Here is a 24,371-nt window from a genome sequence, read left to right on the forward strand (position 1 = left end):
TGAATTTTAGTCTTACCCATCAGAAGTTACGAGCCTGAGAAAATTTGCGTTATTTTAGAAAATAGGGGGAAACGCCCCCTAAAAGTCATAGAATCTTAACGAAAATCACACCATCAGATTCAGCGTATCAGAGAACCCTACTGTAGAAGTTTCGAGCTCCTATCTACAAAAATGTGGAATTTTGCATTTTTTGCCAGAAGGCAGATCACGGATGCGTGTTTATTTGTTTTTTTGTTGTTTTTTTTTTTCCCAGGGGTGATCGTATCGACCCAGTTGTCCTAGAATGTTGCAAGAGGGCTCATTCTAACGAAAATGAAAAGTTCTAGTGCCCTTTTTAAGTGACCAAAAAAATTGGAGGGCACCTAGGCCCCCTCCCACGCTAATTATTTTCCCAAAGGCAACGGATCAAAATTCTGAGATAGCCATTTTATTCAGCGTAGTCGAAAAACCTTATAACTATGTCTTTGGGGACGACTTACTCCCCCACAGTCCCCGTGGGAGGGGCAACAAGTTACAAACTTTGACCTGTGCTTACATATAGTAATGGTTATTGGGAAGTATACAGGCGTTTTCAGGAGGATTTTTTTGGTTTTTGGGAGGGGTTGAGAAGAGGGAGATATGCTGGGGGAACTTTCCTTCGAGAATTTGTAATGGGAGAAGAAAATTTCCATGAAGGGAGAGCAGGATTTACTAGCATTATTAAAAAAAAAAACAATTAAAAAATAAAAGTGAAAAAGCTTTTTCAGCTGGAAGTAAGGAACAGCAATAAAACTTAAAACAAACAGAAATTATTACCCATATGAGGGGCTCACCTCCTTCTAATACCTCGCTCTTTACGCTAAAGTATTTTCGGTAATTTCAACTACTTATTCTACGGCTTTTGTGATTCAGGGGGTCATTCTTAATGAATTGGGATAAAATTTAAGCTTTAGTGTAAAGAGTGAGGTACTGACGATGGGGCGAATCCCCTCATATATGTAATAAAAACATGAGAATACAAAAGTTCTTTACGTAAGCTAATTTATAAGTTACTTAAATCTTTTACCAATAAAAAGATTCGTAAAAAATTAAAAGTTCTAGTTGCCTTTTTAAGTAACCAAAAAATCGGGGGGCAACTAGGCTTCGTCCCCCGCTCTTTTTTTCTGAAAATGATTCGATCAAAATTATGAGAAAGCCATTGAGCCAAAAAAAAAATATGCAAATTTCGTTTTGATTATTCCTCTGTGGAGAGCCAAAATCAAAACATGCATTGATTCAAAAACGTTCAGAAATTCAATTAAAAAAAACAAGTTTCAGAGTGACATCAAAACTTAAAACGCACAGAAATTACTTCGTATATGAAAGAGGCTGCTTCCTCATCAACGCCCCGCTCTTTACGCTAAAGTTTTTTACTGTTTTAGAAAGAAGAATTGAGAGAAAGAGTCAAACTTTAAGCGAAGAATTGAGAGAAAGAGTCAAACTTAATGGCAGGAGAATGATTTCCTTTTCATTTTAACGGCCATTACTTCAGTCTTTTGCGTTCAACTGAGAATTATGAAATTAAAAACTTACTTGATTTTTTGTACACTTGCTTAAGGCCGAAAGTCCTTTAAGTGACCATTTTCTTACAATTGGTTGTGTGTCAGTTTGAGCAGAGGATAAACTTAGAAGAATCGGCTCCAGAAGCTTCGACTCCAATCCACCACAACTTTGGTTTATAATCTAGAAACAAATTATATTGAACAATAAAAATAAATATAAATATAAAACTTCTGGAAAATTGCAGAAGTAATAAGCCACCTACGGCCAATATAACGGGCGAATACGCTCACCTAAGGCAAGCATATCAACCCTCATTTCACCCAGCTTGAAACTTCTGCTTTGGCCGAAGTAACCCCTAAAGTTATCAAGTCCAGGGATGTGGTCTTAATTTATCCTATTAAAGGGTTATTTTACATTTGTATCACTTACAATGAAGACGTACCGCTTTATTTATACAAATGGCGTAAAGCAACTTAAATAAAAAAGCATGGACTCTGATGGTATTTGTGTGAATCATTTGAATTTAGAGTCAGTTGCTTTGATTTCACATTTACAATTAGTTTTCCAGATATGCTTGTCATCTTCCCTTGTTCCTGATTCATTTTTATGCGGAACTGTCACTTATATTTTGAAACACGGAAAAGACCCCTTGAATTGCATTTCTTATAGACCAATTACAGATGCCTGCAATCTAAGTAAGGTATTAAATAAAAAAAAGTTTTTTTTTTAAAGTTTTTTTTTTTAACTGAAAGTAAGGAGCGACATTAAAACTAAAACGAACAGAAATTACTCCGTGTATAAAAGGGGCTGTTTCTTCCTCAACGCCCCGCTCTTTACGCTAAAGTTTGATTCTTTTTCTCAATTCTACCTTATAAAACAGTAAATAACTTTAGAGTAAAGAGCAGGATGTTGAGGAAGGAACAATCCCTTTCATACACGGAGTAATTTCTGTTCGTTTTAAGTTTCAATGTCGCCCCTTACTTTCAGTTAAAAAATAAGCTTGTTTTTTCATTTAATTTCTGAACCTTTTCAATTAATGCATGTTTGATTTTAGCTTTCCGCAAACGAATAAATAAAACGAAATTTGCGCATTATTTTTTTTTTCCTAAATGCCTTTCTCTTAGTTTTGATCAGACGATTTTGAGAAAAAGGGTGGGAGAGGAGGCCTAGTTGCCCTCCGATTTTTAGATCGTTATACTTATTGACGACATGACTGCCTGTCCATGGATTATTCTTTATGGTTGATTGTGTGTGGTTATGCAGTTTGACCTATGTGATTGTATGGATGAGTAGGGTTAAGGCCTCATTCAAGTACTGGTCTATAATAATCACTAATTTAGGAAAATAGTCTTCCTTTTCTCCTTCTGTCTCTCTTTTTTTTTGTGTGTGTGTTTGTGCTGTTGCATTGGTGATTTCTCTTTCATGATATATATATATATATATATATATATATATATATATATATATATATATATATATATATATATATATATATATATATATATATGCAATAGAAATCTACCCCTATTCATATGGTTATTATGGATCATCGTTGGCAGTGCGTACTGTTTTGTTGCGTACTACCACGGTGAACGATCTGCCAAGTGAGTAATGACTTTCATAAGCATTGCTGTATGTTTTATTCTTTATAAAGTGAACCCTGACGAAGATAATTGGCAATATCACTATTCCCAGACTGGTGAGAAGTCCACAAGCCTTGTTCAAAACAATACTTGCCGATGTACCTATGGGTTTGTGTTTGGCGTCCTTTCAGTTATGGGACTGCTGATTTTGTTAGCCGTCGCCTCACCCAGGAGCCCTCCAGTAACTCCACGATCTTGTATTTAATTTTTGTTTATTGTTTTATTGATTAAAGCCAATAAAGGGCCTAAACAGAGTTATGAAAAGGTCGTTTTGACTATGGATGGCCACAAGAGTCATACATCCTTGAAGTCATCAGAATTTGCAAAAGAAAAACAATATTAAGCTATTGTGCATAATACCAAATGCTACCCACTTTTTGCAGGTTCTTGAATCTAGGTATATCTAAGCCCCTTAAGAACAATTGGAAGAGGCAAACAAACCTCTGGACAAAAGGATAGGTGGATAAACACGGCAACAGACTTGAAATTATCAATAGTGGTACGCCGAAAAGGGTCTAGAAAATGTCTTTTTGTCAACATCTTCAATATATCTTTAGGAAGACAATGCCCTAAGAGATATGTACAAATGCGTTAAGGAAAATTGGAATTTTCCCATGGAATCCCCCAAACATAGATTTTAGTAGCTTAAATGACCTTGGGCCAAATCAGGATGTAGTTAGGCCTATAGAGCGTAATTTTAACAGAATATGCAGGAAAAAGCCTAAAAAAACATAACAATAGTAACCAGAGTCGAATAAATAATCCTAAAATTTTAGGCCAACCACTTGAAAAAACAAAATCCAAATAATAAAAGAACATTTAGAGAAAAGTATAGAGCAAGCTATAATACAGAACTTTGTCTCCAGTGACGGAACGATTCGGACCAGTGCTACAGAAATGACAAGTCTGTATAAATATTGGAGGTCTGTTGAAAAGAAGTATCTGTCAAAAGTACGGACAGCCTCGACGCACCTCTGTACTATTACAGGGCCGCTAGCCCCAATAGCAGTACCAATGAATGGTATCGACGAAACCACATCGTCATTCAATAACAATTGGACATTAAGAACAATTGGAAGAGGCACGTAAACCTCAGGACAAAAGAACACGTGGATGAACATGGCAATAAGAGTTGAAATTATCTATAGTGGTCCGCCGAAAGGGGTCTAGAAGATGTCTATCTTCTATATATCTTTGGAAAGACAATGATCTCAGAGAGATGTAAAAATGCGTTTAGGAAAAGTGGAATTTTTCAATAGAATCCCCAAAATATAGATTTTAGTAGGTTAACTGACCTTAGGCCTACTTTTGATGTAAACTTTCCTATAACTATTTCCTATATTACTATCCTATATTTATATAACCACTCTATTTCCTATAGAGTGTTAATACAAAGTGAACACAAAAATAGACGCTTTTGTTTGAAATGTTCGATGAAAAAAATGCCAAGTGACTATTTGGGAATAATTTCCGCAGATGGATATATTACGGGGAGATATTTTTTCGAGGAAGGGGTATTTTCCGGGGGGCATTACACCAGCACAATTGAGAGTTAGTGAAAGATTCAAATGGGAACATATGGGAAATAAATAAAATGGAAAATGACTACTTTTGATGTATGCTTTCCTAAAACTGTTGATAGTGAGTGTTAATACAAAGTGGATACAGAGTATTAATAACTATCTACAGAGTGTCTACAGTTTAAAACATAATAGAATTTTTAGTAAATTCCATTTAATTCTGTTTTTGTTCTTTTTACTCTAGGTTTGGGGCATAAATTAATAATAAATATATAATTTATATCATATATCAATATCGTAGAAAGAGAGGACGGTTAATCAATCATCATAAAAATAAACTTTTTAAGCCTACTCATATGGATATTATTGATCATCGTTAGCAGTGCGTACTGTTTTGTTGCGTACTGCCACGATGAACGATCTGCCAAGTAGATAATGACTTTCATTAGCGTTGCTGTGTGATTTATTCCTTATAAAGTGAGCCCCGACTAAGATAATAGGCAAATTTAACCAATTTTTCTTCCACCAGTGTCTGTGTGATAGGGAAATTCAGATACACTATGGTTTTAAGTCAGGGGAGAGGAAATTCAATAATGAAGTTATTGATAAACCACTAGACTACATAAATGAAACACCAGTTGTTGGACCTGGCTATGACATTGTTCCAGAAAGATTTTGGTACGAAGAAACCCAGTTAAATTGGGACCATTGTAAAGAGTGTAACTGCCAGGATTACAAACCAGATTTGTCAAACCCGTTGGGTAAAGTGGCATACTATTGGTTGGATCAGAATTATCTTGCAGTGCTGAAACTTTTTTTGCAAACCGTTTTAGAGCAGAATCGCAGAACAATCGATGAACATGGAAAATTTATATGCCTATCCAATCACTTTGAAAGCCCGGTCATGAGTATATACGGTCCAGGTGAAGATGTGATTTGCAATCAAGATTGCAAAAGATTCACCAAGTGTGTCCAAGAAAGGACACACTTTCATCTATCAAATAGAAGGTTCTTCGACAATCGAATCTAGTGACGGGTAAGAAACCCTAGTGAAATACAAAAAGATCATAGTTAAACCTAACTTTTTGTTCCAATTCAGAAGGGGACCTGGCGCTAGAGTGATAGTGATCGTAATGAAATAAATTTGCTCTTCAGTAATCTTAACTGTTAACTACTCCTTGCAAAAAAAAGCTTTCTTGTAACTTGACTTGCCTAACAGAGGGAACTCTCTACTATATATAGTCCTTTGATAACAAAATTATTTTTACGAATTAAAATTTTTTGTCATACTATATAAACATTGTGTCTTACTACAAGACTTTTAACTGGTTTTCAGTTAAACCAGTTCTGTCTTTTTTTTTGTGCTGTTGCATTGGTGATTTCTCTTCTCATAATATATATATATATATATATATATATATATTTATATATATATATATATATATATATATATATATATATATATATATATATATATATATATATATATATACATCTATATATATATGTATATATATATATATATATATATATATATATATATATACATCTATATATATATGTATATATATATATATATATATATATATATATATATATATATATATATATATATATATATATATATATATATATATATATACTGCCTGTCCATGGATTATTCTTTATGGTTGATTGTGTGTGGTTATGCAGTTTGACCTATGTGATTGTATGGATGAGTAGGGTTAAGGCCTCATTCAAGTACTGGTCTATAATAATCACTAATTTAGGAAAACAGTCTTCCTTTTCTCCTTCTGTCTCTCTTTTTTTTTGTGTGTGTGTTTGTGCTGTTGCATTGGTGATTTCTCTTTCATGATATATATATATATATATATATATATATATATATATATATATATATATATATATATATATAATATATATATATATATATATATATATATATATATATATATATATATATATATATATATATATATATATATATATATATATATATATATATATATATTTATTACAACAACAAAAGAGAGAATAATGAGGACTTGTTTCCCAAGACAGTGAACCAACAAAACCTACTTGAATATTTCAGCTTTATATCTAAGGGCTGTCTTCAGCAAAGAAAAAATAAAAAACAATAAAACACTTACAATAAAAGTTCTCAGTTAAAAATCCATCTGTTTTTATTTTAAAATAGCCTTGGCATCATTACTTCTTAACGAAAAGTTCAGCCAAGAATGTCTGATAAAAGCTAACATTTTACAAGATAAAAAGGTTCATTCATTTCACTAACTGTATTTATTAAAAATGGGAATGATTTCTTATTGCGATATTTGCCTTCTCTGCAGCTAATCTGATATTCCGAAAATTACTTCAAAACTGAAAAAAATTTGTTTAAAGAACAATTTACGTGTTGTATTCACAAGCAATTTAAGTATAATGAATCTTGTCAATTCTGGTAAGGATAAAACCCCAATTACTCGACTACGAGGGGTGTATCAAATACCATGTAGTTGTGAAAATTATTACATTGGTCGAACCCACCAAAAATTTAGGAACAAGATTGCAGCAACACAAAGAAAGTATTAAAAAAGCATTAAAATCTAAAAATAACTCCATATCTTTCTATTCGGCTTTAAGTAATCATATTTTTGAAAATCCAAACTATTATGTTCTATTTGACGAAACAATTCTAATTAGCAATGACCTAGGAATCAAACAAACTGTCCGTGAGGCAATAGAAATCTACCCCTATTCATATGGTTATTATGGATCATCGTTGGCAGTGCGTACTGTTTTGTTGCGTACTACCACGGTGAACGATCTGCCAAGTGAGTAATGACTTTCATAAGCATTGCTGTATGTTTTATTCTTTATAAAGTGAACCCTGACGAAGATAATTGGCAATATCACTATTCCCAGACTGGTGAGAAGTCCACAAGCCTTGTTCAAAACAATACTTGCCGATGTACCTATGGGTTTGTGTTTGGCGTCCTTTCAGTTATGGGACTGCTGATTTTGTTAGCCGTCGCCTCACCCAGGAGCCCTCCAGTAACTCCACGATCTTGTATTTAATTTTTGTTTATTGTTTTATTGATTAAAGCCAATAAAGGGCCTAAACAGAGTTATGAAAAGGTCGTTTTGACTATGGATGGCCACAAGAGTCATACATCCTTGAAGTCATCAGAATTTGCAAAAGAAAAACAATATTAAGCTATTGTGCATAATACCAAATGCTACCCACTTTTTGCAGGTCTTGAATCTAGGTATATCTAAGCCCCTTAAGAACAATTGGAAGAGGCACACAAACCTCTGGACAAAAGGATAGGTGGATAAACACGGCAACAGACTTGAAATTATCAATAGTGGTACGCCGAAAAGGGTCTAGAAAATGTCTTTTTGTCAACATCTTCAATATATCTTTAGGAAGACAATGCCCTAAGAGATATGTACAAATGCGTTAAGGAAAATTGGAATTTTCCCATGGAATCCCCCAAACATAGATTTTAGTAGCTTAAATGACCTTGGGCCAAATCAGGATGTAGTTAGGCCTATAGAGCGTAATTTTAACAGAATATGCAGGAAAAAGCCTAAAAAAACATAACAATAGTAACCAGAGTCGAATAAATAATCCTAAAATTTTAGGCCAACCACTTGAAAAAACAAAATCCAAATAATAAAAGAACATTTAGAGAAAAGTATAGAGCAAGCTATAATACAGAACTTTGTCTCCAGTGACGGAACGATTCGGACCAGTGCTACAGAAATGACAAGTCTGTATAAATATTGGAGGTCTGTTGAAAAGAAGTATCTGTCAAAAGTACGGACAGCCTCGACGCACCTCTGTACTATTACAGGGCCGCTAGCCCCAATAGCAGTACCAATGAATGGTATCGACGAAACCACATCGTCATTCAATAACAATTGGACATTAAGAACAATTGGAAGAGGCACGTAAACCTCAGGACAAAAGAACACGTGGATGAACATGGCAATAAGAGTTGAAATTATCTATAGTAGTCCGCCGAAAGGGGTCTAGAAGATGTCTATCTTCTATATATCTTTGGAAAGACAATGATCTCAGAGAGATGTAAAAATGCGTTTAGGAAAAGTGGAATTTTTCAATAGAATCCCCAAAATATAGATTTTAGTAGGTTAACTGACCTTAGGCCTACTTTTGATGTAAACTTTCCTATAACTATTTCCTATATTACTATCCTATATTTATATAACCACTCTATTTCCTATAGAGTGTTAATACAAAGTGAACACAAAAATAGACGCTTTTGTTTGAAATGTTCGATGAAAAAAATGCCAAGTGACTATTTGGGAATAATTTCCGCAGATGGATATATTACGGGGAGATATTTTTTCGGGGAAGGGGTATTTTCCGGGGGGCATTACACCAGCACAATTGAGAGTTAGTGAAAGATTCAAATGGGAACATATGGGAAATAAATAAAATGGAAAATGACTACTTTTGATGTATGCTTTCCTAAAACTGTTGATAGTGAGTGTTAATACAAAGTGGATACAGAGTATTAATAACTATCTACAGAGTGTCTACAGTTTAAAAAATAATAGAATTTTTAGTAAATTCCATTTAATTCTGTTTTTGTTCTTTTTACTCTAGGTTTGGGGCATAAATTGATAATAAATAAATAATTTATATCATATATCAATATCGTAGAAAGAGAGGACGGTTAATCAATCATCATAAAAATAAATTTTTACGCCTACTCATATGGATATTATTGATCATCGTTAGCAGTGCGTACTGTTTTGTTGCGTACTGCCACGGTAAACGATCTGCCAAGTAGATAATGACTTTCATTAGCGTTGCTGTGTGATTTATTCCTTATAAAGTGAGCCCCGACTAAGATAATAGGCAAATTCAACCAATTTTTCTTCCACCAGTGTCTGTGCGATAGGGAAATTCAGATACACTATGGTTTTAAGTCAGGGGAGAGGAAATTCAATAATGAAGTTATTGATAAACCACTAGACTACATAAATGAAGCACCAGTTGTTGGACCTGGCTATGACATTGTTCCAGAAAGATTTTGGTACGAAGAAACCCAGTTAAATTGGGACCATTGTAAAGAGTGTAACTGCCAGGATTACAAACCAGATTTGTCAAACCCGTTGGGTAAAGTGGCATACTATTGGTTGGATCAGAATTATCTTGCAGTGCTGAAACTTTTTTTGCAAACCGTTTTAGAGCAGAATCGCAGAACAATCGATGAACATGGAAAATTTATATGCCTATCCAATCACTTTGAAAGCCCGGTCATGAGTATATACGGTCCAGGTGAAGATGTGATTTGCAATCAAGATTGCAAAAGATTCACCAAGTGTGTCCAAGAAAGGACACACTTTCATCTATCAAATAGAAGGTTCTTCGACAATCGAATCTAGTGACGGGTAAGAAACCCTAGTGAAATACAAAAAGATCATAGTTAAACCTAACTTTTTGTTCCAATTCAGAAGGGGACCTGGCGCTAGAGTGATAGTGATCGTAATGAAATAAATTTGCTCTTCAGTAATCTTAACTGTTAACTACTCCTTGCAAAAAAAAAGCTTTCTTGTAACTTGACTTGCCTAACAGAGGGAACTCTCTACTATATATAGTCCTTTGATAACAAAATTATTTTTACGAATTAAAATTTTTTGTCATACTATATAAACATTGTGTCTTACTACAAGACTTTTAACTGGTTTTCAGTTAAACCAGTTCTGTCTTTTTTTTTTTGTGCTGTTGCATTGGTGATTTCTCTTCTCATAATATATATATATATATATATATATATATATATATATATATATATATTTATATATATATATATATATATATATACATCTATATATATGTATATATATATATATATATATATATATATATATATATATATATATATATATATATATATATATATATATATATATATATATATATATATATATATATATATACTGCCTGTCCATGGATTATTCTTTATGGTTGATTGTGTGTGGTTATGCAGTTTGACCTATGTGATTGTATGGATGAGTAGGGTTAAGGCCTCATTCAAGTACTGGTCTATAATAATCACTAATTTAGGAAAACAGTCTTCCTTTTCTCCTTCTGTCTCTCTTTTTTTTTGTGTGTGTGTTTGTGCTGTTGCATTGGTGATTTCTCTTTCATGATATATATATATATATATATATATATATATATATATATATATATATATATATATATATATATATATATATATATATATATATATATATATATATATATATATATATATATATATATATATATATATATATATTTATTTATTACAACAACAAAAGAGAGAATAATGAGGACTTGTTTCCCAAGACAGTGAACCAACAAAACCTTTTTGCATATTTCAGCCCTATATCTAAGGGCTGTCTTCAGCAAAGAAAAAATAAAAAAACAATAAAACACTTACAATAAAAGTTCTCAGTTAAAAATCCATCTGTTTTTATTTTAAAATAGCCTTGGCATCATTACTTCTTAACGAAAAGTTCAGCCAAGAATGTCTGATAAAAGCTAACATTTTACAAGATAAAAAGGTTCATTCATTTCACTAACTGTATTTATTAAAAATGGGAATGATTTCTTATTGCGATATTTGCCTTCTCTGCAGCTAATCTGATATTCCGAAAATTACTTCAAAACTGAAAAAAGTTTGTTTAAAGAACAATTTACGTGTTGTATTCACAAGCAATTTAAGTATAATGAATCTTGTCAATTCTGGTAAGGATAAAACCCCAATTACTCGTCTACGAGGGGTGTATCAAATACCATGTAGTTGTGAAAATTATTACATTGGTCGAACCCACGAAATTTAGGAACAAGATTGCAGCAACACAAAGAAATATATATATATATAGATATATATATATATATATATATATATATATATATATATATATATATATATATATATATATATATATATATATATATATATATATATATATATATATATATATACATATATATATAGATGTATATATATATATATATATATATATATATATATATATATACATATATATATAGATATATATATATATATATATATATATATATATATATATATATATATATATATATATATATATATAACCTGTTGTAGCACAGTGGATTGGTGCTCTGCTTGGCAATACGGGGCCCAGGGTTCGATCCCCACCGCAGCAAGGTTGGGCGACAAGCTTGCTACTTGTTCCTGTAAAAACACCCAGTAACTGAAACGTAGATTCGACGCCCTATGCGCCAGCAATGGCTCTGGAGGATCTTTATCCTATTATATATTTTTGGATAAAAGGCTTAATAACAGCGTTTCAATTTTTGATGCTTTTATTGCGTTTATGTAAAGTATAAAAAGGCTGAATAAGTAATTAACAAAAGTGAAAAGAAAAAGATTTTTAAAGTTTTCGTTCAATTGTATTTTAGTGTTTAAAAGTTGTGTACTTGGTTTTTAACCGTGTTTTACTTGATTTTGTGTGTAAATAGTAAAGATTAGTGTAGTTAATATGTCTGATGTGCCACCTTATGATGATACAATAGAATTTAGAGACAAAGTGCCATTTATCTATCTTAGATGAATATGATGAAGAATTTACAACCAATGATGCTTATAAGGAGGGGAGGGCCGTATTGGTAACTTTGGAAAACAATGAACCGGAAAGTCAGGAGTATAAAGACGCTAATGAAAAACGTAGAGAATTGAATACTAGAATAGAACAGGACAATAAACAAAGATATGAACTCATACGTGCTCAGGGTTATAATCCAGTTACATTCACATCTGACGAAATGATGGCAGATCTTATTGCTAAAACCGCTGTTAATTCAAGTCCTGCAAAGCCACAAGTGTCAAATCCGAGACCTACTATAGACATATCATCATCAAGAGCTAGGGGAGTATCAGCTGATAAGTGGGGGGTTAAAAATTATGTAAAAGATGTAGAGGAATTTAGGAAGAAAGTGGGCATTGAAACATTTGAAGGAATCAAGACATTAAAACACAAGCAATTGATTTGAAGAAAAGTATAGAGCAAGCTATAATACAGAACCTTTTCTCCAATGACGGACCAATTTAGGCCGGTGCTACAGAAATGAAAAGTCTGTATAAATATTGGAGGTCCGTTAAAAAGGAGTAACTTTCAGAAGTACGGGCAGCCTCAACGCACCTCTGTACTTCCACAGGGCCGCTAGCCCCACTAGCTGTACCAGTGATTGATATCGACGAAACCACAACGTCATTCGAAGAGAGACATTTGACAGATGGGTGTCTTCTGTCCAAATCAATGAAGCCCTTCAAAAGATTCCTCCAATCTCTTGCAAACACCTTTGCAAGCCTCTTACTTTCGTGGAAAACCCCTTACATTCGTGAGAAATTTTTAATAATTTCCATTTAATTTTGATTTTATTTTATTCTTACTCTTGGTTTAGGGAATATCGGAAAATAAACATATAATTTATATCATACATCGTTATAGTAGAAAGAGAGGACGGTAATCAATCATCATAAAAATGAGTTTTCTACTCCTAATTTCCGTTTTTCTGTAATTTCCGTTTGATTCTGATTTTTGTTTTTGTTCTTTTGTTGTTGTTTTTTTACTCCAGATTTGGGGCATAATAGATAATAAACACATAATTTATGTCATATATCGATATAGTAGAAAGAGAGGACGGTTAATCAATTATCATAAAAAATCAATTTTCTACCCCTAGTCATATGGTTATTTCTGATCATCGTTGCAGTGCGTGCTGTTTAATTGCGTACTGCCACGGTGAACGATCTGCCAAGTGGATAATGACTTTCATAAGCGTTTATGTATATTTTATTCTTTCTAAGGCCCTGACGAACATAATTGGCAATTTCACTATTCCCAGACTGGTGAGGCGTCAACAAGCCTTGTGCAAGACAATAACTGCTCATTTGCCTATGGGTTTGTCTTTGGCGTCCTAATTTCGTTACCCGTTGCCTCACCAGGAAGCCCTCCAGAAACTCCACGCTCTGGTGTTTAATTTTAATTTCTTGTTTTATTGATGAAAGCCAAGAAGGGGCCTAAAAAGAGTTATGAAAAGGTCGTTTTGACTATGGATGGCCACAAGAGTCATTCATGCTTGAAGTAATCAAAATTTGCAAAAGAAAAAAAATATTAGGCTATTGTGCATATTACCAAATGCTACCCACGTTTCGCAGCCCTTGGACCTAGGTATATTTAAGCCCCTTAAGAACAATTGGAAGAGGCAGGTAGACCTCTGGACCAAAGGACAGTTGTATCAAAATGGGAAAAGACTTAAAGAATGACTAGGCCCTCGCCAAACATGGAGGATATGGATTAGACGCAGATACACGTTTTTTGATCGGTATCATTAATATCTGAGAAATTTTTGTGTTTTCTTGTGTTGTCTGTTTTTTACTTGATTGATGTAATTGAGATAGTTTAGTTGTCATATTATATATACAAAACTAGTAGTACAACTGGTACAATCGAATGTAATCGAAATTAGTTAGTAGATATACTTGAGTGCTTTAATAAACAAAAAAATTAGAGAATTTGAGAATTTAAAGTGCCGAAATTTTGGACAAAAGTTTTGTCCAAAATTTTGGACAAAAGTAAGAGAAGATGAAAATGATTCTTTTAACCCTACTTTTGGGAGTTTTAATGTTACAAAGTCCTAGTGGTCCTATTGAGGACCCGATTGAAAAAGTTGATACCATCCAGAAGACATGAGAGTAAGTTATTTAGATAACTGACCTTCCTTTAATTTTAAAGGAAATTGTAAATAAACTTAAAACCTATTGTTCTGGTATTAAAAAATTTTCGAATTTTAATCCATATTGGAGTGTTAATAATTCACTGCAGGTGATAGATTCCTTACCAATGGTTTCAGCTAAAAGAATTGAGTCTTTCGATTTTGCGACAATGTATACTAATTTATCACTTAATGTAGTGTTTGATAATTTAAAAACTGTTATCAAGAAATCTTTCCTCTTATCTAGTAAAAGGTTCTTAAAAATAGACATTTATAATAAAAAAGCTATATGGACAAATTGCTTTAATACTACAGTTAACTTGAGATGTTACAGCTTGGATATGATTTTTGAGTTATTGGAATTTGTTTTATACAATACTTATTTAAGATTTGGGGGTGATTTGTACAAGCAAATTGTGGGAATTCCCATGGGGGAGGAATGCCAGCCCATTTATAGCTGACTTGTTTTTAAGTCACCTAGAATATAAATATATGATGGATAAGAATAATCCAATTAATTTAAAACATGCTTTGTCAAATAATAAGATATTTAGATGATATTTTTGTCTTAAATTGTAAGAATTTCATTGATATTTCTAAAAATATATATCCATCAGAGCTTATTCTTGAGCCTAGTCATGGCGCTGGTCATAAAGATCATTTCTTAGATTTAAATATTAATATTTGTGATAATAATAAATTAAGTTTAAAATGTATAGTAAAACGGATGATTTTGATTTTGAAGTGATTAGTTTCCCATTCCCTGAAAGTAATATACACTCAAATATAACATATTCAGCGTTTTTCTCACAGTTACTTCGTTATGCAAGGATTTGTAGTAATTATATTTATTTTAAAAATAGATGTAAAATCTTAAGCCAAAAATTGATATCAAGAGGTTTTTCTGCAAATAAATTAACTTGGCAATTTAACAAATTTAGTTTTCATTATAACGAACTTTTAAATAAATATCAAAAGAATTATCTAGAAATACTTAAAGAAATTTTCAACTAATTTCGGAGGTTCGAGAAATGTTGTCGCAGCGCCAGTTATTTTGAATTGTGTTTCCAATTGAGCGGATTTTCTTAAAAATTAGCCACATGGTAAAGATGAATTCCATAATTGTTAATACCAGTTAATAATGCAGTTAATACCGGCCTATACCATAAAATTATTTTGTTTATTTCATTTGGACTTCCTAAAATTATGTATTTTATTAATGGCTGAAGAATAAGAATAATGCCATCTATTTAAAAAAAAGAATAAGAAGAAGAAGAAGATAGATTTTGTCCAAAATTTTGGACAAAAGTAAGAGAAGATGAAAATGATTCTTTTAACCCTACTTTTGGGAGTTTTAATGTAACAAAGTCCTAGTGGTCCTATTGAAGACCCGATTGAAAAAGGTGTATACCATCCAGAAGACATGAGAGTAAGTTATTTAGATAACTGACCTTCCTTTAATTTTAAAGGAAATCGTAAATAAACTTAAAACCTATTGTTCTGGTATTAAAAAAATTTCGAATTTTAATCCATATTGGAGTGTTAATAATTCACTGCAGGTGATAAATTCTTTAACAATGGTTTCAGCTAAAAGAATTGAGTCTTTCGATTTTGCGACAATGTACACTAATTTATCACTTGACGTAGTGTTTGATAATTTAAAAGCTGTTATCAAGAAATCTTTCCTCTTATCTAGTAAAAGGTTCTTAAAAATAGACATTTATAATAAAAAAGCTATATGGACAAATTGCTTTAATACTACAGTTAACTTGAGATGTTACAGCTTGGATATGATTTTTGAGTTATTGGAATTTGTTTTATACAATACTTATTTAAGATTTGGGGGTGATTTGTTCAAGCAAATTGTGGGAATTCCCATGGGGGGGGGGGAATGCCAGCCCATTTATAGCTGACTTGTTTTTAAGTCACCTAGAATATAAATATATGATAGATAAGAATAATCCAATTAATTTAAAACATGCTTTGTCAAATAATAAAAGATATTTAGATGATATTTTGGTCTTAAATTGTAAGGATTTCATTGATATTTCTAAAAATATATATCCATCAGAGCTTATTCTTGAGCCTAGTCATGGCGCTGGTCATGAAGATCATTTCTTAGATTTAAATATTAATATTTGTGATAATAGTAAATTAAGTTTAAAATGTATAATAAAACGGATGATTTTGATTTTGAAGTGATTAGTTTCCCATTCCTTGAAAGTAATATACACTCAAATATCACATATTCAGCGTTTTTCTCACAGTTACTTCGTTATGCAAGGATTTGTAGTAATTATATTGATTTTAAAAATAGATGTAAAATCTTAAGCCAAAAATTGATATCAAGAGGTTTTTCTGCAAATAAATTAACTTGGCAATTTAAAAATTTAGTTTTCGTTATAACGAACTTTTAAATAAATATCAAAAGAATTATCTAGAAATACTTAAAGAAATTTTCAACTAATTTCGGGGGTTCGAGAAATGCTGTCGCAGCGCCATTTATTTTGATTTGTGTTTCTAATTGAGCGGATTTTCTCAAAAATTAGCCACATGGTAAAGATGAATTCTATAATTGTTTAGTTCATTCAGGTTTTTTGCAATGTGTTAATATTTGTGATTTGGTAAAATTTATAATATTTAGTTTACCTATTGTTGCTAAAGGGAGGGATATATTAACAGGATAAGCTTGTTTTGGTTTTACTTGGTTGTTTTACATTTGCTGTTTTTTTTTCTTTCCTAGGCATGTATTTTAGGGGTGATAACTGACGCGGGGATGCCATGGATATTCTGTGGTAGCCACAACACTGTGCTGGGTAGAGAATTTAGAGTCGCGAAACCCTATATAGGCCAGTGTATTCTCCTGATGAGCCCTTATGTTGGGTGTTGCCTCTGAATTATTTGTCGATATTATTTTTTCTATGGTTTGGTAAATGACGACTTATACTTATTGACGACATGACTGCATGTCCATGGATTATTCTTTATGGTTGATTGTAGGTGGTTATGCTGTTTGACCTATGTGATTGTATGGATGAGTATGGTTAAGGCCTCATTCAAGTGCTGGTCTATATTAATCACTAATTTAGGAAAACAGTCTTCCTTTTCTCCTTCTGTCTCTCTTTTTTTTGTGTTTGTGCTGTTGCATTGGTGATTTCTCTTTTCATGATATATATATATATATATATATATATATATATATATATATATATATATATATATATATATATATATATATATATATATATATATATATATATATATTTATTACAACAACAAAAGAGAGAATAATGAGGACTTGTTTCCCAAGACAGTGAACCAACAAAACCTATTTGAATATTTCAGCCCTATATCTAAGGGCTGTCTTCAGCAAAGAAAAAATAAAAAACAATAAAACACTTACAATAAAAGTTCTCAGTTAAAAATCCATTTGTTTTTATTTTAAAATAGCCTTGGCATCATTACTTCTTAACGAAAAGTTCAGCCAAGACTGTCTGATAAAAGCTAACATTTTACAAGATAAAAAGGTTCATTCATTTCACTAACTGTATTTATTAAAAATGGGAATGATTTCTTATTGCGATATTTGCCTTCTCTGCAGCTAATCTGATATTCCGAAAATTACTTCAAAACTGAAAAAAGTTTGTTTAAAGAACAATTTACGTGTTGTATTCACAAGCAATTTAAGTATAATGAATCTTGTCAATTCTGGTAAGGATAAAACCCCAATTATTCGTCTACGAGGGGTGTTTCAAATACCATGTAGTTGTGAAAATTATTACATTGGTCGAACCCACCAAAATTTAGGAACAAGATTGCAGCAACACAAAGAAAGTATTAAAAAAGCATTAAAATCTAAAAATAACTCCATATCTTTCTATTCGGCTTTAAGTAATCATATTTTTGAAAATCCAAACTATTATGTTCTATTTGACGAAACAATTCTAATTAGCAATGACCTAGGAATCAAACAAACTGTCCGTGAGGCAATAGAAATCTACCCCTATTCATATGGTTATTATGGATCATCGTTGGCAGTGCGTACTGTTTTGTTGCGTACTACCACGGTGAACGATCTGCCAAGTGAGTAATGACTTTCATAAGCATTGCTGTATGTTTTATTCCTTATAAAGTGAACCCTGACGAAGATAATTGGCAATATCACTATTCCCAGACTGGTGAGAAGTCCACAAGCCTTGTTCAAAACAATACTTGCCGATGTACCTATGGGTTTGTGTTTGGCGTCCTTTCAGTTATGGGACTGCTGATTTTGTTAGCCGTCGCCTCACCCAGGAGCCCTCCAGCTAACTCCACGATCTTGTATTTAATTTTTGTTTATTGTTTTATTGATGAAAGCCAATAAAGGGCCTAAACAGAGTTATAAAAGGTCGTTTTGACTATGGATGGCCCCAAGAGTCATACATCCTTGAAGTCATCAGAATTTGCAAAAGAAAAACAATATTAAGCTATTGTGAATAATACCAAATGCTACCCACTTTTTGCAGGTCTTGAATCTAGGTATATCTAAGCCCCTTAAGAACAATTGGAAGAGGCACACAAACCTCTGGACAAAAGGATAGGTGGATAAACACGGCAACAGACTTGAAATTATCAATAGTGGTACGCCGAAAAGGGTCTAGAAAATGTCTTTTTGTCAACATCTTCAATATATCTTTAGGAAGACAATGCCCTAAGAGATATGTACAAATGCGTTAAGGAAAATTGGAATTTTCCCATGGAATCCCCCAAACATAAATTTTAGTAACTTAAATGACCTTGTGCCAAATCAGGATGTAGTTAGGCCTACAGAGTGTAATTTAAACAGAATGGGCAGGAAAAGGCCTAAAAAAACATAACAATAGTAACCAGAGTCGAATAAATAATCCTAAAATTTTAGGCCAGCCACTTGAAAAAAATAAAATCCAAATAATAAAAGAACATTTAGAGAAAAGTATAGAGCAAGCTATAATACAGAACTTTGTCTCCAGTGACGGAACGATTCGGACCAGTGCTACAGAAATGACAAGTCTGTATAAATATTGGAGGTCTGTTGAAAAGAAGTATCTGTCAAAAGTACGGGCAGCCTCGATGCACCTCTGTACTATTACAGGGCCGCTAGCCCCAATAGCAGTACCAATGATTGGTATCGACGAAACCACATCGTCATTCAATAACAATTGGACATTAAGAACAATTGGAAGAGGCACGTAAACCTCAGGACAAAAGGACACGTGGATGAACATGGCAATAAGAGTTGAAATTATCTATAGTGGTCCGCCGAAAGGGGTCTAGAAGATGTCTATCTTCTATATATCTTTGGAAAGACAATGATCTCAGAGAGATGTAAAAATGCGTTTAGGAAAAGTGGAATTTTTCAATAGAATCCCCAAAATAAAGATTTTAGTAGGTTAACTGACCTTAGGCCTACTTTTGATGTAAACTTTCCTATAACTATTTCCTATATTACTATCCTATATTTATATAACCATTCTATTTCCTATTAAATAAAAAAAACAAGTTTTTTAAACTGCAAGTAAGGAGCGACAGTAAAACTTAAAACGAACAGAAATTACTTCGTATATAAAAAGAGGCTGCTTCCTCATCAACGCCTCACTCTTTACGCTAAAGTTTGACTCTTTCTCTCAATTCTTCTTTTTAAAACAGTAAAAAAAACTTTAGCGTAAAGAGCGGGGCGTTGATGAGGAAGCAGCCTCTTTTTATATACGAAGTAATTTCTGTTCGTTTTAAGTTTTACTGTCGCTCCTTACTTGCAGTTTAAAAAACTTGTTTTTTTTATTTAATTTCTGAACGTTTTTGAAGTAATGCATGTTATTATTTTCCAGCTGTACTTTTTAAATTAAAAAAATACTTTAGTGTAAAGAGTGAGGAGTTGCGCAGGGGACAACCTCTTTCATTTACGGAATAATTTTGTTCGCTTTAAGTATTAATGTCGCTCCTTACTTTCCGTTTATTTATTTTTTTTTATTTAATTTCTGAACGTTTTTGAATTAATGCATGTTTTATTTTGTCTCTCCACAATAATTAATTCATGAATAATTAATTATTAATTGTTAGTAATAATTATACGTAAATTACGAATTAACTTATGTAACAAACTTCTATATGTGTATTTACGTATATGACGCGGTTAGCCCCCTTCGTAAATATTTCTCTCTTTACACTAAAGCTTGAATTTTGTACCAAATGTTTAAGAATGATTCTTGAATCACAAAGGACGCAGAAAAACTAGTCTAAACAACAAAAAAATACTTTAGTGCAAAGAGCAAGGTAGTTTGGAGGAGACAAAGCCCCTTTTATACGTAATCTTTCATGTTCATCTAAGTTTTAATACTGCCCATGACTTTCAGCTAAAAAAAAATTTTCTCATTTTTTTTTATAAAATATTGCAAGAAAACACGCCTCCCCCCTTCATGGAAATTCTCTTCCCTCGTACAAAATTCCCCCATAGAAAGATCCCCCCACGTAAACACAATTCCCAAGTCGAATTCCTGCAGGACCTGACGTATGATTTTGCATTTTGAAGAAAGATTATCAAGTCCTAAATATAACTAATTGACCTATTCCAATAATAAAATGGCTATATTTAAATAAAAAAATAAAAAAATAGCGTATAAGCGAGCTATTGATGAGAGGCAGCCCTTTTAATACGTATTATTAAGTGTTTGAATTAAGTATTAATGTTACTCCTTAAGTAAAGTTAACAAAATACTATATTTTTATGAAACAATTGATCGTTTTTTAAATAATGTTGTTAAACCCATCTCCCACTCCGAGGAAAATTTCATTTTCCCACAGGATATTTCTCTAATGAAAGATTCTTTCACGTAAATGAAGTGCGTAGTATTTGCAGAATTAATTTTGCAATGCATAGTAACAGAACGCGTTTGAGGTAGAAATTTGTTATATGAACTCTTAGTGCATAAATTGAACAATTTTCAATTGAATGAATGAACGAAAGGAAATATCTTTGCCCTCAGCCATATCCAACTCATTTCAAGACTAGACGTTAATAAGTAAAGATATTGCTCTTTGGGTAAAAAAAAATGGCTACCTTCAATTCAATGGTAATGTATTTTCAATATATTGAGTGTCATAGACGTATTACACTAAACACATTCAAGAAGTGAATAAATAATAATCTGGAAAATATATATAAAAATATGATGAAAACAAAAATTATAGTAAGACAATAATGGAAACTACAACCAAAAACCGAATCAGAATACAAACTCTGTACATAAGCTATTTAATTAAAATATATCACCTTGTTATTCATGTCTTTGAGACGTAAACTGTACCTAATACAGAAAAGTAATCATATGTTATCGCACGGTCTAATACGTAAATATCTAATGAGCTTTTCATAGTAACTAAAAATTTAAAATTTTCTGTATAATGTTACAAGCGTACGTTTTTTAACTGGCAGCCCCCCCCCACCCACTCGTTCCCCCCAAAAATTGTAAATTTATCTGTTATCACAGTAAAAACCTTAATTTAAAAAAAAATGAAAGTAGTTTAAGAACTGTTGTAGCATTCTTCATATTTTCCGTTTATTTGAGGTACCAAAGTAGAAGTTAATACTTCGTTGCCTTATCCCTCGCTTCAAATCCTACGATTGCCATTTCAATTTAGAATTTATCTTTCAATAATATATGCATATAGTTTTTTAATTATTTATAGTTAAAAAATATATAATACATATGTAGCTCATTGTATATATTGTCAATGAGTTTTGACACCCGTTAATTATGTTTTATGTTATTGTTTGTTCCGTATATAAATGGGGCTGTTCCCTCCTCGACGCCGGTCTCTTTGTGCTAAGGTTAAACTCTTTCTCACAACTCTAATTTTTATAGCACTAAAAAATATTTAGTGTACAGAGTGGGGCGTCGAAGACGGAACAGCCCCTTTCATACACGGAATAATTTCTGCCCGCTTTGTTTTAATGTCACTCCTTACTTGAATTTGAATTATTGTTTTTTGTTTTTTGCTAAATGGCTTTCTCATAGCTTTGATCGGACGATTTTGATAAGAAAGGGATGGAGGAGGAGGCCAAGTTGGCCTCCAATGTCGGTGGAGGTCCTGACGCAAAATTTGGCTTTCTTAAGAACGACCACCATGTCCTAAAAGTAATTAATTAACCTATTCCAATAATAAAGTAATCTCCTTTAAAATGCCAAAAAAATAGCGTAAGAGCGAGCTATTGACGAGGGGCAGGCCCCTTAAATACGTATTTTTTTATTTACGTATTAATTTGTAATGTTACACCTTGCTTAAAGAAAAAAAACATATGTATTTAAGAAATAGCTAATCGTTGAATAATAATGTTGTGAAATCCATCTTCCCCTCCGACGATAATTTCATTTTCCCACAGGAAATTTCTGTACGGAAAGACTTTCTCACATAACTGAAGTGCGCAGTATTTGCAGAATTAATTTTGAAAGGCATAGTAACAGAAAGCGAAAGAGGTAGAAATACTAATTAATTAATGACACAATAATTAATTCATGAATAATTAATTATTAATTGTAAGTAATAAAATTACGTAAATTACGATTTAATTTATGTAACAAACTTCTATATGTGTATATGTTTATTACGTATATGACGAGGTTAGCCCCTTTGTAAATATTTCTCTCTTTACAGTAAAGCTTGAATTTTGTACCAAATGTTTAAGAATGACCCCTGAATCACAAAGGAGGCAGGAAAACTAGTCTAAACAACCCAAAAAATACTTTAGCGTAAAGAGCAGGGTAGTGTGGAGGAGACAAACCCCCTTTTATACGTAATCTTTTATGTTCATCTAAGTTTTAATACTGCCCATGACTTTCAGCTGAAAAATTTTTTTTCTCTTTTTTTTATAAAACATTGTTAGAAAATACCCCCCCCCTTCATGGAAATTCTCTTCCCTCGTACAAAATTCCCTCATAGAAAGTTCCCCCCTACGTAAACCCAACTCCCAAGTCGAATTCCTGCAGGACCTGACGTATGATTTTGCATTTTGACGAAAGATTATCAAGTCCTAAATATAACTAATTGACCTATTACAATAATAAAATGGCTATCTTTAAAAAAAAATAGCGTATAAGCGAGCTATTGATGAGAAGCAGCCCTTTTAATACGAATTATTAACTTTTTGTATTAAGTTTTAATGTTACTCCTTAGGTAAAGTTAAGAGAAAACTATATTTTTATGAAACAACTGATCGTTTTTTAAATAATGTTGTTAAGCCCATCTCCCACTCCGAGGAAAATTTCATTTTCCCACAGGATTTTTCTCTAATGAAAGATTCTATCACGTAATTGAAGCGTAGTATTTGCAGAATTAATTTTGCAATGCACAGTAACAGAACGCGATAGAGGTAGAAATTTGTTATATTTACTCGTAGTGCCTAAATTGAACAATTTTCAATTGAATGAATGAACGAAAGGATATATCTTTGCCCTCAGCCATATCCAACTCATTTCAAGACTAGACGTTAATAAGTAAAGTTAGTGCTCTTCGGGTAAAAAAAAATGGCTACTTTCAATTCAATGGTAACGTATTTTCAATTTATTGAGTGTCATAGACGTATTACACGAAACACATTCAAGAAGTAAAGAAATAATAATGGGGAAAATATATATAAAAATATGATGAAAATATAAATTAATTTTGAAAGGCATAGTAACAGAAAGCGAAAGAGGTAGAAACTTGTATGTAAATGTAATGCAGAATTTGAGCAATTCTCAATTGAATAAAAGAAAAAATCTTCGCCCTCAGCCATATCCAACTCATTTCAAGAATAGGCGTTGATAGTTTTAGATAGTGCTTTTCGGGGGAAAATTAAAAGAAAAATGGAAATCGTAAATTTAATGGTAATTTATTTTCAATGTATTT

This window comes from Artemia franciscana, chromosome 2, assembly GCF_032884065.1.
Source record: "Artemia franciscana chromosome 2, ASM3288406v1, whole genome shotgun sequence".
NCBI lineage: Eukaryota > Metazoa > Arthropoda > Branchiopoda > Anostraca > Artemiidae > Artemia > Artemia franciscana.